This window comes from Elephas maximus, chromosome 20, assembly GCF_024166365.1.
Source record: "Elephas maximus indicus isolate mEleMax1 chromosome 20, mEleMax1 primary haplotype, whole genome shotgun sequence".
In the NCBI taxonomy this organism is placed as follows: Eukaryota; Metazoa; Chordata; class Mammalia; order Proboscidea; family Elephantidae; genus Elephas; species Elephas maximus.
The window spans coordinates 39,264,512-39,283,328 of NC_064838.1; positions in this window are offsets into that span (position 1 = coordinate 39,264,512).

Here is an 18,817-nt window from a genome sequence, read left to right on the forward strand (position 1 = left end):
CTCCTCTCTCTCTCTGTTTCTTCTCTTTGCTCTCTTCTTTCTTCCTTCTGCTTCTTCTGGCTACTTGTCTTCCTCCTTTCCGTCTCAAAAACCTCTGTGACACAGCCTTCACCAGGCTGAGTCCCGTACAACCAGATGGCGCCCAGCTACCACCACCAACTGCTCTGACAGGGATCACAATAGAGGGTCCTGGACAGAGCTGGAGGAAAATGTAGAACAAAATTCTAACTCACAAAGACCAGACTTACTGGCCTGGCAGAGACTGGAGAAACCCTGAGAGTATGGCCCCTGCACACCCATTGAGCTTAGTAATGAAGTCACTCCTGAGGTTCACCCTTCAGCCAACAATTAGACAGGCCCATAAAACAAAACAAGATGAAAGGGGCACACCAGCCCAGGGGCAAGGACTAGAACGCAGGTCAGAACAAGAAAGCTGGTGATTGGAAACCTAAGATCAAGAAGGGGGAGTGTTGACCTGTCGTGGGGTTGGTAACAAAACAAATGTGTATACTGTTTAATGAGAAGCTAGTTTGTTCAGTAAACCTTCATCTAAAGTACAATAAAAAAAAAAAAAAAAAACCTCTGCGAGGCCAGCTGCATATATACACAACTCCTTGTCAATTTCAAGGCAAGGCCCCTCCCAGTGGGGAGGGGCACAAACTGACCAATGCCCTCTTGGTAGGCCACAGACACTTCTATTTGTATAGTCTATTGACCAGTCTCTGGTAGGTGAATACCAATCACAGGGCAGGCTGCAGCCAAGTACCAGACAAAAAGTATCAAACCACAGGTTGTTTACAGTTTACCCAGGAAATGTCAATCAACCTGGATGTGATGGTTAAGGTTGTGTGACAACTTGGCTGGGCCATGATTCTCAGTGGTTTGGCAGTTATGTAATGATAATAGTTTTACAGTGTATTTTGGCAGTTACGTAATGATGTAGTTATCCTCCATTTTGTGGTATAGGGTAATCACATCCATGATATGATCAGCCAGTTCATTTAAGGGGAGTTTCCTTGGGGGTGTGGCCTGCATTCAATATATATAGATGTTCTGGCAAGGCTCACTGGCTTTTACTCATTCTAGATCCTGCATCTGGCTCATCATCATCTGACTTCCATTTCTTGGGGCCTGAACCAGCATTCTGCCGTACTGCCTGCTGTTCTTGGATTTGTCAGCCCCTGCAGCAATGTGAGTCAGAAGAAGCCTCCAGCCTGACGTCTGACCCACAGACTTGGGACTTGCCAGCCTCTACATCTGTGTGAGCCATTTCCTTGAGATAAATCTCTCTCTCTCTCTCTCTCTCTGTGGAAACTCTGGTGGCATAGTGGTTAAGAGCTATGGCTCCTAACCAAAACGCTGGCAGTTCGAATCCACCAGGAGCTCCTTGAAAATGCTATGGGGCAGTTATACTCTGTCCTATAGGTTTGCTATGAGTCAGAATTGATATATATATATATATACACTTCACTGGTTCTGCTTCTCTGGAGAACTCAGTCTAAGATACTGGACAAAAATAACCCTCTATGGTAGAAGACAAGGGCAAAGTAACTCCTCAGGGCTTAAGGGCAAAATCTCTTAAGCTGTTTTTCCAAAGAATCAAGGCAAAAGGCCACATAAAGGAACTCATTTCACCACAAAGATCTACCTCACGAGAAGGAAGGAGAATCAAGATCAACAGCCCACTGATTCCTATGAGGCAGAAGTTAGACATGCTTCTTCTCTCCGCCATCCTTACCAATTGTGACACCAACCACCCCTCCCACGGCACTCTCGACTTCTCTGCTCGGTTCGATAATTCATTGCAATGGCCACACAGAGCTCACAGACAATACTCACGATTATGGTGTTTATTAGGGAAGTAACAGGTTACGATTCAGGTTGAGGAATGCTCAGGATACAGTTCTTCCATCAGGACAGCCCCTTCCCAGCCATGCTCACAGGCACATCTCCAATAAGTGCCCAGAGGCATTCCACTCCACCAGCAAGCCTTCTGCCCAAAGTCACTCAGCTTTCTTGCTCCGTGGACTGGAAAGCCCACCATACCATCTCCTGCTATAGTTTCTCTGCTTCTACTTCTCGAGCTCTGTCTTGTTCTTTCTGTCTCCTGGTTCCAGGAGCTTCTCAGAGCAGGGATCCCAGGTCTAAAGGATGAGCTCTCAGCTCCTGGCTATTTGTCCTTGGTGGTGTTGGGATCCTCTTCTGCTCTGGAATTAGCTCTCTTTTAAGGCAAAACTGACCAGTCCCCTTGGTGGGCCAGAATTACCTCATTTGCACAGTCCCACCCGGTTACTTGGGTTTGAGTCACGAGAACATGGTGAGAAAGGCCACACAAATTATTCATTTAATGATTGTGGTAGATGGAATGATTTTTTGGCCCTCCCAAAGATGTCCACATTCTAATCCTCAGAACCTGTGAATATGTTACCTTGTATGGCAAATAGGACTGTAAAAATGGTATGGAAGAGGTGTCTGACCTCCTCTATCTTCAGGAGGGGGAAGGAGAATCAAGATCAACAGTCCACTGATTCCCTTGAGGCAGAGGTTCAATGTGCCTCCTCTCTCCACTATCTTTACCAATTGTGACACCAACCATCCCTCCCATGGCACACATAAATTCTTTTGGCCCCTCAGCCTCTGCCCTGCTTAGGCAAGTGTTACAAAGCTCTTTTAGCTCTGCTGATAAGTGCCCTGAGGCACCCCACTCTGCCAGTAAGCCATGGCCGGAAGGTGCTCAGCTCTAGCTCCGTGGCCAGCAAACCTAGCTCCGCGTAGTGCCCAGAGGTACCCTACTCTGCCAGCAAGTCTCCTGCCCAAGGGCACTCAGCTTCCTCGCTCCATAGGCGGGGAAACCCACCATGCCGTCTCCTGCCAGTCTCCTAGTTCCGTTGCTGTTTCTCTGCCGCCGCTTCTGGCTGTCTTTGGTGTTACAGCTCTCTCCCTCTCTCTCTCCATCTCCTGGTTCCAGGAGCTTCTCAGTGCAGAGATCCAGGGTCCGAAGGACGTGCTCCACTCCTGGTTGTTCTTCCTTGGTAGTGGTGAGATCCTCCTTCTGCTATGGACTTAAGCCTAGCAGGATGGCAGAACTGACCAATCCCCTTGGTGGGCCACAATTACCTTATTTGCACAGTCCCACCCAATCACTTGGGTAGGAGTTATAAGACCATGGCGAGAAAAGCCACATAAAAGCAATCCATCACACTGCAGGGACTTTGCAGATGTGATTAAACGGAGCATCTTGGATAGATTATCCTGGATTACCAGTGAGCCCAATGTAAACACAAGAATCCTTACAAGAACGAGGCAGGAGAATGAAAGTTGGTGAAAGAGAAGATGCCACTTGCTGGCTTTGAAGAGGGAGGATGGGCCTATGAACCAAGAAATGCAGGCAGCCTCTAGAAGCTAAAAAGACAAGGAAATGGATTATCACTGGAGCCCCAGAGGGAACACGGCACTGTTGGCGCTTGATTTTAGCCTTGTAAGGCTCATTTCAGACTTCCGACCTCCAGGACCTTAGGAGAATAAATTTGTATTGTTTTTAAGCTGCTAAGCATGTGGTATTTTTTTACAGTAGCGATAGGAAACTAAGACCATGGTATTAACTGAGCAATAATAACTTACTATAGGTCAGGCATGTGTTGAACTCTTTACAGGGATTATCTCATTTAATCCTTGAAGGAATCCCAGAGGTGGGAGCTATTGTCCCCATTGTACAGGTGAGCAAAAGGAGCCCCAAGATATGAAATGACAAATCAAAGGTCACTTGGAGCCTAGAGTCAAAGAACAACTCAAAGACATTGAGTTAATTATTTGCACACTATTTACTGGTAAAGAGGTGAACCCATAGATTGATTTCATCTAAGAAAGGCGAGAAGGAGATTTTTATAAAAGACAAAAGGAGAGGGAAGAAGGAAAAACTGCAGACAGCTTGGAAACCATGAACTTTGAGTTTTTTTCCTGGCCAGCCACTGGCGATGAGTTCAGTCAGGGTGCTCTGACCTTGGGCAGCTAGAAGGAAAAAAAAAAAAGTAATTTCAGATGTTTATGGATGCCCCGGAAGACCTTGAGAGTTTAGCTTTCTCTGCGTAATGCCTTTCTGGGTCCTTTGTTGTTGTCTCCATCTTAGGTTAGTTATGCCGGGTCTGTACCTTTATCTTTATCAGAAGTTCTCACTGGAGTAGCATCAAGTGATTGTAATTCCTTTCCAGGAGCGATTTAAATAACTAGGCACAAACCAGTGAGCTTCCGTTTATTCCCCCCAGCAGCTTGCACACAGCAAGGTCTGGAGAAACACAGCTTAACCTTGGATTGAGTGGGTGCCCTCTTGGCCCGTGAACAGTTTTTTCCACTTATCTTATTTCTCCTCTCACTTTTTTCTTCCTTTGATACTTTCCAAGTGTCTAGGCCTATCTGGAGTTGTCTTCCTCTACGAAGAACAGGGAGTCCCTGGGTGGTCCAAATGGTTAATATACTCAGCTGCTAAGCAGAAGGTTGGTGGTTCAAGTTCACCCAGAGGCACCTCAGAAGAGAGGTCTGGCGATCTACCATATTTCTATGGAAATAACCCACGCCTTCTACATTTGTTTGCCAACTATGCCCTCCCCCGTGAGGTATTTTCATAAGCATGCTATGCTAATTTTTTTACAGCAACATGTAAAAAAAAAAACTTGGCACAATGGCACTTATGAAAATACCTCGCAGAAAGAGGGTGCAGTTGGCAAACAAACGTAGAAGGTGCACGTTATCTATGTAAAAATACGGTACTTCTGAAAACTCAGCCCTTGAAAACCCTATGGAGCACAGTTCAACTCTAACACACATGGGGTTGCCATGAATTGGAATTGACTCAATGGCAACTGGTTTTTACCAAGAACAAAAATTGAGACCACAGCCCAGTATATTCTTTACCAGGCCACACTCTCTTCCTAGGGTGTCATCTTCTAAACCGAATCTCAGGCCACGGAGTCTCACACACGGACCTTGCTTGGCTGTAGAAGAAAGGGGAGATCAAGGACCACCCTAGTTTGGTGAAAACAGCACAGAATTGCCTCTGAGGAGACAGGGACTCTTGTCCTAGCTTTGCGCCTTTTGTTACTCCGAGCGTGTCCCACACCTCTCTGAGCCTCAGTTGGGTGCACAGGATGTTTGTGATAAAGAGTGTGGAAATGGTTTGTGAGCTGAAAAGTGCTGTGCGTGCATCGCTCGTGGTATACAGAAGTTGTGCTCAGTGCCACATTTCCCACAGCAGGAGGCAGACACATAACGACACATCTGTGCTATGACACTGCATATTTTGCAGAGTTTTGAGTGCTGGTGTGTCCCCACCCCTGCTGGGTCCCAAGGGAGTGGGGCTGGGTGGGAGATGGATTATCTCCTTCCTTCTCTTATTGGGTTTTAATTGTCTGTCAAATCTCCTAGGTGTCTTTGAAGATAAAGGGAGGGGAGGGGAGACCCTCCTAAACAGACTAATTATTTCCCTTGTGACCACAGCCACCAAGCCTTGCTCTCGTTTTTGAAAGGGAGGTCTGCAGTCATTTTCCCAACATGATAGCTCATAACAACATGATTGCAGCCTGTACAATGTGCTGATATTATAATGTTTTAATCGGTGTTAAGTCAAGGGCTTTAATTTCTTCCAGGCCTCCGGTTGGCAGCACGTGAATGAATTTTCCACACATCCTGTTTCCTCAGACTAAACCCGTGCCTCTTCCTCATGTGTCCAGCCCACAGTGGCTTAACCTTTGCTCCATCTCCAGCTCCACTGTCTCTAATAATAAATTACTCAGCAGTGGATGAATTAGCTGAGTCTAATGTGTGGAAAAAGATTAGGTTGGACCTGAGAAAATTAGGTTCTAAGCAAGGGCACAGGATGAGGTATAAAAATAGTGAGACTCTTGCTCTGGATGACAAAGAAGCTAACTTTTTTTGAGTGTCAGGCATGAAATCCATTATTGGCATTATCTCCTTGAATCACCACAACAGCCTCACGGCTAGGTGCTATTATTATCATCATTTTATAGATGAGGAAACTGAGACACAGAGAAGGTAAGTAACTTATCCAGGGTCACACAGCTACTCTTGGCCCCAGGATTTGAACCCACGTAGCCCGGCTCCAGGACAGGACTCTCACACTGTCCTTCCTCATTGTATCTGAGACTATATTAGCTTTGCATTCATTCACTGATCCATTCGTCCATTCAGCTCTGCTGGGGAGGGAGGGGATTTTTATTATCTTAGGAGCTGCCCCCAGAATATTTCTGCAGGAAGGACCTGTTACTAGGACATTGCAGGCAGACGGGTAAATGCCAGGAGGCCTGACAGAGCACGGCTGGAACTAGAAAAGGACCGTTTGGTGGCCTGGAGATCCCAGCCGAGCTTGCATGTCTGGAGTAACAGGGCAGTGAGTGGGACTTTTCCTGCAGCCCGGGAATTGGCACTTGAGGTCTCAGCTGAAAAACAAAAGGTGCTAAGAACTCTACCGGCTGGAGGTAACTGCCAACACGTGGACAAAGTGTTGCCACTCCCCTCAACCCAACAGCTTGGTAAGAGGCAGGAGAAGATGCCTTACCACATCTAGCCCACCCCAGCCCTAGCATTTGAACGGAGACAGCTGGGGGTCGGAGTGGGAGCCATCAATGTCATGGGCCAAACTCTGGAAGTGAGGGGCTCCAAAGACTGATGACAGAGGCCAAGTCAGGGACCTGGACAAAGCTGGGGTAGGGAGGGGTGTCCCTCAGAGGGTCTTGAATTTGAGCCCAAGAGGTAGGGAAAAGCAGTGAAACCACGGAGACCGGGGAAGCCAAAGGCACTTGTCCTCTTGGGTTTTTTTGGCTCCAACACCCCATCTCTGAAAGGATCATTCTAAGGCTCTTGAGCCAGAGTCCACAGTGCTGGATGGGAGGCAAGGACCTGAGGACAAATGTTGTATGATACCACGTACATGAAATATTTAGAATAGGCAAGTATACAGAGACCAAAGTTTATGGGTGATTACTACGGGCAGGGAGAGGGGGAGGAGGAGGACTCACTGCTTAGGGGACACTGAGCTTCTGTTAAGGGTGATGGGAAAATTTGGGAACAGGTAAGGGTAAGGGTTAAACAACATGATAAACATAACTGATGTCACAGAATTGTACATGTGAAGAATGCTGAAGTGACAAATGTTTTGTTACATAAATATTTACCACAATAACAAAGAAGGATGGAAGGAAGGGAGAAAAAAATGACAAAGGATGACCAGAGATTCTGGCTGAAGGCTGAGATGGGACAAAACAAAACTGTTTCATGTATGCACTCCCCTCCAAGTCAGGCTGCTTGGGGTGGGGGGCTGGTTGCTCCTTCATGGCTAGTGAGGCTAGTCTGTGGTTGCTGCAACAGCCCCCCCAGCAGCAGGAGGAAAGAAACAAACTCTGGCTTGAGCCGCGGTGGGGCCTGGGCAGAAGCAATGAGGGTGAGGTGGTGACTGGGGAGGGGTCAGTGGAACCCAAGTGCACTGGGAGAAAAGGGTGATGGGAGGGCCTGGGTAGGGAAGGGGTTCAGACCAGACTTAGGAGAGAGGTGAGATTGGAGAAGACTCAGATCAGGGGGGCGGGGAGGAGGGTGGGGAGAGGAGAAGGGTTGCAGTGTTAAATGGTTAAATCCTGAGGACAAGTGTCAGACTTGCAGGAGGTGAGGGGAAGCCTGGAACTACCTGGAGTAGAGCATTGTCAGAGGGCAGCAAGTTCACCAGCCAGAATGGCGCAATAACAGCAGGGAGGGGTCCAGGAGGAGGTGAGAGCAGGAGGTAAAGGGGAGGCCACCTCTCCTGGTCCTTCATGGGCCACTTGTGAGGACTTTGACATTTACCTTGAGCTAGATTGGAGCCATGGGAGGGTGTCGAGCAGGGACAGGACCTGACCTGACTTAGGTTTCACAAGATCCCCCTGACTGAGACGATTTTTGCCAGAACAATTTCCTATTTGCACACTTCCCACTGATACCCAGAAAAGTTACTAACAACAGGTCTCTATAGGCCTATGTGTATGCACAGGCCTAGGAGACCGAACAGAATGTCTTCTTATGGCCCATGGCTGGGAACCCTTAGATGGCTCTCATGACATGCCAGGTACCATGCTGACCACTTTACATATTTAAACTCATTTAATTTTCATGACCATCTGACCAGCAGGTAATAGTGCCATCTCCATTTTACACATGAGGGAACCGAGGCTCAGGGAGCTCCTAAGCTCTGCACCACCCTGCCTTTCCAAGGAGACAGGACTCCTGGACCTGTCAGTCCCCGAATTCACATGTTTCTGCATTCTCCTCACTGTCCCCACCCTTCATATATCTAGAGGTAGGAGCAATTTGAATTCCTTTCTCTGATGGTAGATCATGCTTGAAAGAAGGAGGCCCCCCCTGAACCACATCCCTTTCTGCAGGGCTGGGGTCTGAGCTGTTTATTACAAACTGATGGTCGCTTTCATTTCCTGCCTGGGCTAGATGGACACAGTTGGAGACAGAACTGGGAGGCGCCGGTGGGGGCAGGGCCGATGGCTGCCTCGCTCCCAGATCCTGCCGGGAGAGGCAGGCTGCAGAGAGCAAGGAGGCAGCCAGGCCATGCCTGGGGATCAGTGGCTTTGGCAGTAGGGAAACCAGTCACGGTCTTAAAGGTGGAATGAGGCTGGCCGGTTTTCAGGGTCCTGTTTGGGTGAAAGAGGATGGTCAGGAGAGGGAAGCAGAAGCTGTACTACCTGAGTAAAGTGGCTCTGCTCGTGAGCACCCGTGTTCTCCATCCTCCCATTGCGTTTCATCCAGAGACCCTCCTCTCTCGCAGCCCAACTCTGCCTCCCTCCTCCCCCAGGGCCACCCCTCAGGAACTGGACCCTATGCATTCATTCATGCACTCTATAGTCAACACACACCTTCTCATGCCCCTTCTGTACAGGGTATGGTGCTAGGTGCATTTCATATGCTATCCCATTTAATCCCCATAGCAACCTGTAAGGTAGGATTATTATACCCATTTTACAGATAGGGAAATGGAGGCTTGGAGAGTGAAGTGACATGGGCTGATGGTGGGACCAGAATTCAAACCCAAGTGTGCCACACTCCAAAGACTCTGCCCTTTCTACCATTCATTCATTCATTTGACAAATATTTTTGACCCCTTACACATACGCCAGGGTCCCTGGGTGGTACAAAGAGTTAACACACTTGGCTGCTCACCAAAAGGTTGGAGGTTAAAGCCCACGCAGAAACAGCTCAGAAGAAAGGCTTGGTGATCCTTTTGCAAATGATCAGCCATTGAAAACCCTAAGGAGCAGAGTTCTACTCTGACGCATCTGGGTTTGCCATGAGTCAGAAGTGACTCGCTGGCAACTGGTTATGGTCACATACGAGCCAGCTACTGTGCTAGGCGCTGGAGATAAAGAAATCAAATCACCATGGTGCCTGTCCTCATGGACCTCAAATTCCAGGGGAAAAACAGATGTCCCCCGCTGCCCACCCAAAGTAAACACATTGTTGTTGTCGTTAGGTGCCACCAAGTCAGTTCCAACTCATAGCAACCCTACGTACAGCAGAATGAAACCCTGCTCCTTGTTCACCTGTCACATACATAGGAGGCAAGTGAAAATACCATGGCTTGAGTCAGGTGCACCTTAGTCTTCAAGGTGACATCTTTGCTTTTCAACACTTTAAAGAGGTCCTTTGCAGCAGATTTGCCCCGTGCAACGCATCACTTGGTTTGACTGCTGCTTCCTTGGGTGTTGATTGTGGATCCAAGTAAAATGAAATCCTTGACAATTTCAATATTTTCTCAATTTGTCATGTTATTAAGGAGCCCTGATGGTGCAGTGGTTAAGTGCTTGGCTACTAACCAAAAGGTTAGACATCAACAAGCACTTCCGGGGAGAAAGATTTGGCAGTTGGCTTCCACGAAGATTACAGCCTTGGAAACCCCATGATGCAGTTCTGTAGTGCTGCTATAAATTGCAGTTGACTCAAGGGCAATGGGATTTTGGTTTTGGATCATGTTATTGTTTTTTGATCCAGTTACGAGGATTTTTGTTTTCTTTAAGTTGACATGCAATCCATACTGAAGGCAGCAGTCTTTGATCTTCATCAGTAAGTGCTTCAAGTCCTCTTCAAATTCAGCAAGCAAGATTGTATTATCTACATATAGCAGGTTGTCAATGAGTCTTCCTCCAGTCCTGACACCATGTTCTTCCTGTAGTCCAGCTTCTTGAATTACTTGCTCAGCATACAGACTGAATAAATATGGTGAAAGGATACAGCCCCGATGCACACCTTTCCTGATTTTAAACCACGCAGTATCCCCTTGTTCTGTTCCAATGACTGCCTCTTGGTTTATGTACAGGTTCCTCATGAGCACAATTAGGTGTTCTGAAATTCCCATTCTTCACAATGTTATCCGTAATTTGTTACGATCCACACAGTCGAATGCCTTTGCATAGTCAATAAAACACAGGCAAACATCTTTCTGGTATTCTCTGCTTTCAGCCAGGATCCATCTGACATCAGCAATGGTATCCCTCGTTCCACATGCTCTTCTGAATCTGGCTTGAATTTCTGGCAGTTCCCTGTTATTGTACTGCTGCAACCATTTTTGAGATTATCTTCAGCAAACTTTTACTTCTGTGTAATATTAACGATATTGTTCAATAATTTCTACATTCTGTTGGGTCACCTTTCTTTGGAATGCGTACAAATATGGATCTCTTTCAGTTGATTGGCCAGGTAGTTGTCTTCCAAATTTCTTGCCATAGACAAATGAGCACCTCCAGTGCTGCATTATTTGTTGAAACATCTCAATTGGTATTCCGTCAATTCCTGGAGCCTTGTTTTTTGCCAATGCCCTCAGTGCAGCTGGGACTTCTTTCTTCAGTACCATCAGTTCTTGATCGTATGCTACCTCCTGAAATAATTGAATGTCAACAAATTGTTTTTGGTACAGTGACTCTGTATGTTCCTTCCATCTTCTTTTGATGCTTTCTGCGTCGTTCAATATTTTGCCCATAAAAAAGACCAAACCAAACTCGTTGCCATCAAGTCGATTCTGACTCATAGTAACCCCATAGGACGGAGTAGAACTGCGACACAGAGTTTCCAAGGAGCGCCTAGTAGATTCGAACTGCCAACCTTTTAGTTAGCAGCCATGGCTTTTAACCACTACACCACCAGGGTTTCCCATGATAGAAGCTTCAATATTGCAACTTGAGGCTTGAATTTTTTCTTCAATTCATTCAGCTTGAGAAATGCCAAGCATGTTCTTCCCTTTTGGTTTTCTAACTCCAGGTCTTTGCACATTTCATTGTAATACTTTACTTTTTCTTCTCGAGCCACCCTTTGAAATCTTCTGTTCAGTTCATTTACTTCATTGCTTTAGCTACTCTACATTTAAGAGCAAGTTCAGAGTCTCTTCTGACATTAATTTTGGTCTTTTCTTTCTTTCCGGTCTTTTTAATGGCCTTTTGCTTTCTTCATATATGATGTCTTTCATGTCATGCCACAACTCATCTGATCTTTGGTCATTGGTGTTCAATGTGTCAAATCTATTCTTGAGATGGTCTCTAAATTGAGGTGGGATATACTCAAGGTTATACTTTGGCTCTCACAGACTTGTTTTAATTTTCTTCAGCTTCAACTTGAAATTGCATATGAGCTATCGATGGTCTGTTCTGCAGCAGTCCCCTGGCTTTGTCCTGACTGGTAATATTGAGCTTCTCCATCATCTCTTTCCAAAGAAGCATATTCCATCCGGTGAGGTCCACATGTATAATTGCTGTTTATGTTGTTGAAAAAAGGTATTTACAATGAATAAGTTGTTGGTCTTGCAAAATTCTATCATGGGATCGCTGGCATCATTTCTATCACCAAGGCCATTAATTTCCAACTACTAATCCTTCTTCTTTGTTTCCAACTTTTGCATTCCAATCACCAGTATTCATCAATGCATCTTGGTTGCATATTTGATCAACTTCGTTGCAGAAGTTGGTAAAAACCTTCAATTTCTTCATCTTTGGTATTAGCGGTTGGCGCATAAACTTGGATAATAGTTTTATTAACTGATCTTCCTTGTAAGTGGGTAGATATTTTCTTATCACTGACAGTGTTGTCCTTCAGAATAGATCTTGAAATGTTCCTTTTGACAATGAACGTGACGCCATCCCTCTTCAATTTATCGTTCCTAGCATAGTAGACCATATGATTGTCTGATTCAAAATGGCTAATACCAGTCCATTTCAGCTCACAAATGCCTAGGATATTGATCTTTATGCATTCCTTTTCATTTTTGATGACTTCTAATTTTCCTAGTTTCATACTTTGTACATTCCATGTTCCCATTACTAATGGATGTTTGCAGCTGTTTCTTTTCATTTTGAGTTGTGCCACATCAGCAAATGAAGGTCCGAAAAGCTTGACTCCATTGACATCATTAAGGTCGGCTCTACTTTAAGGAGGCAGCTCTTCTTCAGGCATATTTTGAGTGCCTTCCAACCTGAGGAGCTCGTCTTCCGGCAGTATATCAGACAATGTTCTGCTGCTATTCATAAGGTTTTCACTGGCCATTTTTTTAAAAGAAGTAGATCTCCAGGTCCTTCTTCCTAGTCTTTCTTAGTCTGGAAGCTCTGCTGAAACCTGTCCCCCATGGGTGACCCTCCTGATGTGTGAAATACTGGTGGCATAGCTTTCAGCATCACAGCAACAAGCAAGCCACCACAGTGTGAAAAACTGACAGACGAGTGGTGAAGCAAACACATTATATAATTGTAAATCACAATCATTGCTATGAAGAAAACAAAAGGGTGTGATGATAGAGAACCCTGAGGTGGGGGGAGGGGGTCTAATATAGAGCAGGGATGGCAAGTTCCAGGCCAAGGTACAAAGGAGAAGGCTCACTGCAAAGTTCCCTGAACCCCAATATGAGGTTGTTTGAAACTTGGGGTAGACAGGTGTGGTTTGTCTCACCAGCACCCTTCCATCCTTCCATAGCAAGAACCCTGATATTTGTTTGGCAGTCACCTCCCACATACTTGTTCCAGGTAAGGCTCCTCACCTAGGGTTAGCACATGACTCAGGTCTGAGCCAAGGGTCAGGGTGGCATTTATCAGACTAGCATGACTGGTTCTTGGTCCCCTCAGTCCATTCAGTCAGAGTAAGTCTCAAAGTTTCAAGGTTCTTGCTGAGGATGCTGGGACAGAGTCAACGTGTTATGAACCTAATGCTGCTGGCAGCCATCTTGTGAATATGAGGGAAAGCCTCTCTGAGGATGCAGCCGACGTAGAGAAAGTAGAGAAGAAAGACAGAGAGAGAGATCAAGTACAGATGAGCTGATTGAGCCCCTGTCTCTAACCTCTCTGGAAGTCAGATATACCCGTGGAGTTTCTAATTACACAAACAAATCAGTTCCCATTTTCTGTCACTTGCAAACGAAGAAGCCTGAACAGCATAGTACATTTTCTCCTCCAACCCAGAGATCCCTGGGAACTGGGAAGGGGCTGAATCTGCAGGGTAGACAGGCTGTGAACCATTCCTGGGATGCTGGGGAATGTCAGAGTTGGGGCAGGAGGCAGGAAGCTGAGATCCAGGGCAACTAAGAAAGGTCCCTAATATTTCTAGTATCAAGACAAAGTTGCATGTTTTGTTGTATATATTTTCACCACACACACAAACCCAAAAACTACAAAAAATAAGACAAAGCTGTCCTTGACTTAGATGCTCAAATAATGAAGATAATATCCAACACTTATTCCAGCTTATGAGTCACTTACCTAATGTGCCCTGATCACAGCCCTGAGAAGCAGATCCCTCTGAGATCCCCATTTTACAACTAAGGGGGCTCAGAGAGGCTAAGTGACCAGTCCAAGGTCAGCCAGCTAGGTTATGGTAGAATTGGGGCTTGGATTCAAGTTCCCCTGGATTCTACAAAATAAATTCTAACAAATTCCTGAGTTTGTTTTAAAAAATAAAGTCAGGCTAGCCTTTTTTTTTTTTTTTTTTAATCCAAGTTCTCTGGATTTATCAGGCTACTCATCAAGCCAGAACCACATCCCCCGCTTCCTCCACGATTAGGTCCTGTGTTTGAGTAACAGCGAGTACATATTTAAGCCTCCCCAGGGTACACAACATCTGCTGCATACACACACAGTCTTCTCCTGCAGGTGCGGGGTTCTGTGTGGGCGAGACGAATGTGGAGAAGACGCACTGTAAATGCCAACATGATAGTCACACCTGACTGTCTAAGAATCAACCAGCTTTGGAGGATGGCTGCTGCTGGCAGCCCCGCGGCATGGGGGCACATACCCCCACAGGCACCAGGCGTTTGTGCAGTTGGCATCGAGAATGCTTGAGGTAGTATTTTTGGAGCCGTGTGTCTGTGTGTGTTTTGTGAGTGTGTACACAAACTCATCGGCTCACATCCCCAAATCAGAGCTGCACTGCTAAGCCTCATGGTGTCAGGGGGAATGAGTCAGTCCACCACTGCTGATGAAAAAGGCATGGTTGCCATATATGCTTTTCAAACAGGATGCTGCTTCCTGCTGCTTCCAGGAAAAACTGTCTTCATGGCAATCTGGAGGAAACAACAAAGCAAGTCAAACCCCAACTCTTACAAGCTATAGGGAGACTCACTAGTGTGAGACTCAGAGGTAGGGTATAGGAAAGAATTCTCTTCTCATAAGAGAATCAACATGGAAGCCTGGTTATTCCTCTCAGCCAATTCTGGACAACAAGAATTTTATGCTGACTTCTGTTTGCTCTCCTCCTAGTCCATTGGAAGGGCCAACTCTTCACTCTCGCTGACTGTCCTCAAACGAGGGATGTTCCCGGCCATTGATCTATCCCATTGTCTTGGAATGAGAGCAGACAGGGAGTGTCTTACTGGGACACAGGACTAGGGATAGGCCCCTGGAAGCCAGGCCCAGGGATCTAGTGGACACCTGAGGTTTCTGTGTGTCCTGCACCTTCCTTCTGGTAATAGGAATTTATTGTGGGGATCCTCCATGTCCTCACTCTCAAACTACATGATCTGGGTAGAGGGGACCCCACATCTAGCTCTAAGGATGAAGATGTGACCCAGGCCTAGCCAATCAGTAGATTCCATTGCAATGGCTACAGTCTCAACCTAATGGGCATCAAGACCAGGTCAAGCATCACCTTCTCCAGGAAGCCTCCCGTACTTCTACCCCAGTTCCATGACTCCTGTGGGCTCTCACAACCTCTGGGTCCTAGGGAGCCCTGTCTGGTACATCTCCATGTCCAGTGCCCAGCAAGACCTTGCCCAGAGTGGGTGCTGGTGAGTATTTGCTGCTTAAACGGACGCTCGGAAGTCCCTGGGAAGGAGTGGGTGAGATGCTGACTCTCCTGGAGGAGGTTTATCAGGGAAGGCTCCACAGAGAAGGGGACTTCTGGGCAAGTCCACAGGAAAGCAAACCTCTAGGGCCTCTCCGAAGACAAGAGGCACTGGGCCACTTCCACATTTTGGGACCCACGACATACTAAATGGGGACCCTGAGTCCTGATGGTTAATGCACTAGGCTACTAACCAAAAGTTGGAGGATCAAGCCTACCGAGAGGTGTCTTGGAAGAAGGGCTTGGTGATCCACTTCTGAAAAATCCGTCATTGAAAAACCCTATGTATCACAGTTCTACCCTGACATCCATGGCGCTGCCTTAAGTCGGGGTCAACTTGACAGCAATTGATTTGATATACTGAATAACAAGGAAATGGATGTCACAAAGTGGTATGTTTCAAATGGTTCAAATGAATGAATGAGCACTTTTAACAACACAACTGAAAAAGAAAAAACCAAAACACAATGACGAGTGTGTGAGAAACGTGTTCCTGAAGGCCTTGCATAACTCAAAACACTCATAATTCAAGACCACCATGGGCAGGATGGTGGGCGACTTCTCTTTATGACCAGCATGGCACTACCCCGTGGCAACAGTGCACTACAATTTACGATTCCCTTGGCCTGCCAGCTTTGAAAATACTTGACAACTCAATTTCCTCCCTCTTATTGGGGTACGTGTGGTGAAGAAGGGATTTACATTATTTCCAGTTTTGCATTTAAAATGAGACTTCATTAATATTTTTACATAGCACCGCCTCAAACTCACATAAATTGTGACTCCTCTGGCTTGCCAGAAGTCTGAATGTGTGAGGCCCTGTGTGAACGTGTGTAAGGATGGGCCCAACTGACACTCCTTCACCCATGACAAAGGCCCTGCAAACCACCATGTTCACTCCAAGCCACCTTGTCCACACCCCTCCTCTCTCATGCTGGGTATGGGTCCTAAGGAACGGAGGCATGAGGCCAGGATCGCTGTTTGTCCACGTGAGTCATGTGTTGACACCCCTGGGGGCACCATCTACATTGTATTAAGGACCCATGTGCTTCCCATTCACTGGCTCCATACCAGTCTTCAGTTCTGGATCCAAGACATCTCTGACTATTTAATCACTCACTAAATGAATAACTATTTATTGAGTATTTACAATGTGCCAGCTACTGTGGTGGGGCAGAGAGGGTCCCCACTGCCACGGACCACTGTCCTGAGGGTTTGTTTCCCACCAGATTCCTTTCTTGACATGCTCCATGTCACGTCAGACATTCGTGCAGCTCACCGGGGTAGTATTAAGGCAACTCCAAGTCTTGTACTTTCTTGAGGATGAAGAGTAATCAATCAATGTTCGACAACTTTTAAGAGCACCTACTGTGTGCCCAGCACTGTTTGAGGCTCTGAGGACCCACCAGAGAGCAAAAAACAGACAAAGATCCCTGCCCTTAAGGAGCTGACATTCTGGTGGGGAGACAGACGATAAACAATATAAATAATTAAAACATGCTATGTGTCAGCGATTCTACGATGACAATTTTTTTTTTCCACATTTCTGAAATCAGGGCCTGTCGTAATTCAACGGTATCTTAACATTGCTCTGTAGTTTAATTGGCAGTGTTTTATTCTTTGTGCTGCATAACCTAACAGCTCATCTCACTATCAACGACACCTGAATTTGATGAACTATGTAGTGCGTTCCCAAAAAATCCAGTGTTGTCGAGTATGTTAGAAGGTGCTAATTAATGAGGAGAAAAATCAGGGAAGCAGAGTGGGGGCTGCAGTTCTTTAGACAGTCTTGACAGACAGGAAAAATGCTTCACGGAGAAGGTGAATTTGAGCAAAGACCTAAAGGAGGTGAGGGAGAGAGCCATGTGGGTGTCTGGGGGAAGAGCATTCTTGGCTGTGGGAGCAGCCTGTGCAAAGGCCCTGGCAAGCTACATGTCTGGAAGAGCACGGAGGCCAGTGTAGCTAAAGGAAAATGAGCAAGGGTGAGTTCAGAGACGGAACAGGGGCCAGATCACGTAGCCTTCAAGATCTTTGTATGTACCTTGGTTTTTACTCTGAGTGAATTTCAACAGCAGTATCGGTCTTCTGATGTCTGTTTTGCCGATGAGAAATCTGAGGCCCAGAGACTGTTTTAAAATGTCTCAAAACAACCAAGGAAGTGGTAGAGCCCAGATTTAGAGCCAAATCTGACTCCCAAGGCTGTGCTCTGCCCCCTAAGCATCCAGACAAATGATCGACACTGGGGAGACAAGATAGGTGGTTGAGTGCCCAGCCAGGGGCAAGCCAACTGCTCGTGGAGGGAGGCTGGGGTGGAGGAGGCTCGGGTAACTGGAGAATGGAAACTCCCCAATGTTCAGGCCCCCCAATTCACACAAGGAGCACCCCTTTAATGTGTAGTCCTTGTAAAAGCTCTGGATTCAACGATAGTCCAGGCAGTGATGCCACTGGAACACGACTTAAGTGTTTATCTCAAGGCTCAGAGAATTGGGTAAAAATATGTAACAATTAGTTGCTAGTTTATACACAGGCAATGCCTTATTAAGCCAACTTTCAGAATTGTCTCAGAGATTTATTGAGTATTAGCAGCTCTGATTTGTATGTCTGGAACATGCAGTACCAGAGCAAATTCTTCCCAGCCTCTTGGGTGTTAGGTAAGACAGGGAGAGAACTCAAGGGTTGCTAAGATCCCAGTTTTTCCCTTCTCTCTTTCTCCCTCCCTCCCTCCGTGGAGCAAGGCTGAGATTGCCAGTTTGAAGACCATAGGCTACAGCTGTGGGTAGTGGCAGATGAGATAGGCTGACCATTCTGGAATGTTTCCCATTTGTAGTTGGTTCATTGTACCCATGTTGTCTTCCAATGTGACTTTGCAGCTCCTCCCATTAAGTGATAGAGTCGATTTCTCCACTACTTAAACATGAGCTGGCCTTGTGACTTGCTTTGGCCAAGAGAAAGTGGCAGAAGTGGTGATATGCCTGCCAACTCTAAGCCCAAACCTGAATGGGGCCTTGTGTGCTTCTTCTGTCACCCATGAAAGCAAGCCTGGTCTAGCCCAGTTGTCCCAGCTCACATCCTAGGCCAGCTTACAGTCATCTGCCCCCCAAACATGGGAGACAGCCCAGAGCAGGTGAACAGAGCTGTCTACCTGGCTCACAGCAAACCTCAGACACACGAGCAAGCCCAGCTGGGGCCACAAGAATTGTCCAGGTGACCGGTAGTGTCCTGAGCAACTGTTGTTAGCTGTGGTCCAGTTGGCCCCTGATTCATGGTGACCCCATACACAATGGAACAAAATGTTGCCTGGTCCTTTGCCATCTCATTATATATTGCAGATTGACCGTAGTGATCCATGGGTTTTCATAGACTGATTTTCAGAAGTAGGTTGCCAGGCCTTTCTTCCTAACCCATCTTAGTCTGGAAACTCTGCTGAAACCTGTTCAGCACCATAGCAACGCAAGAGCCTCCA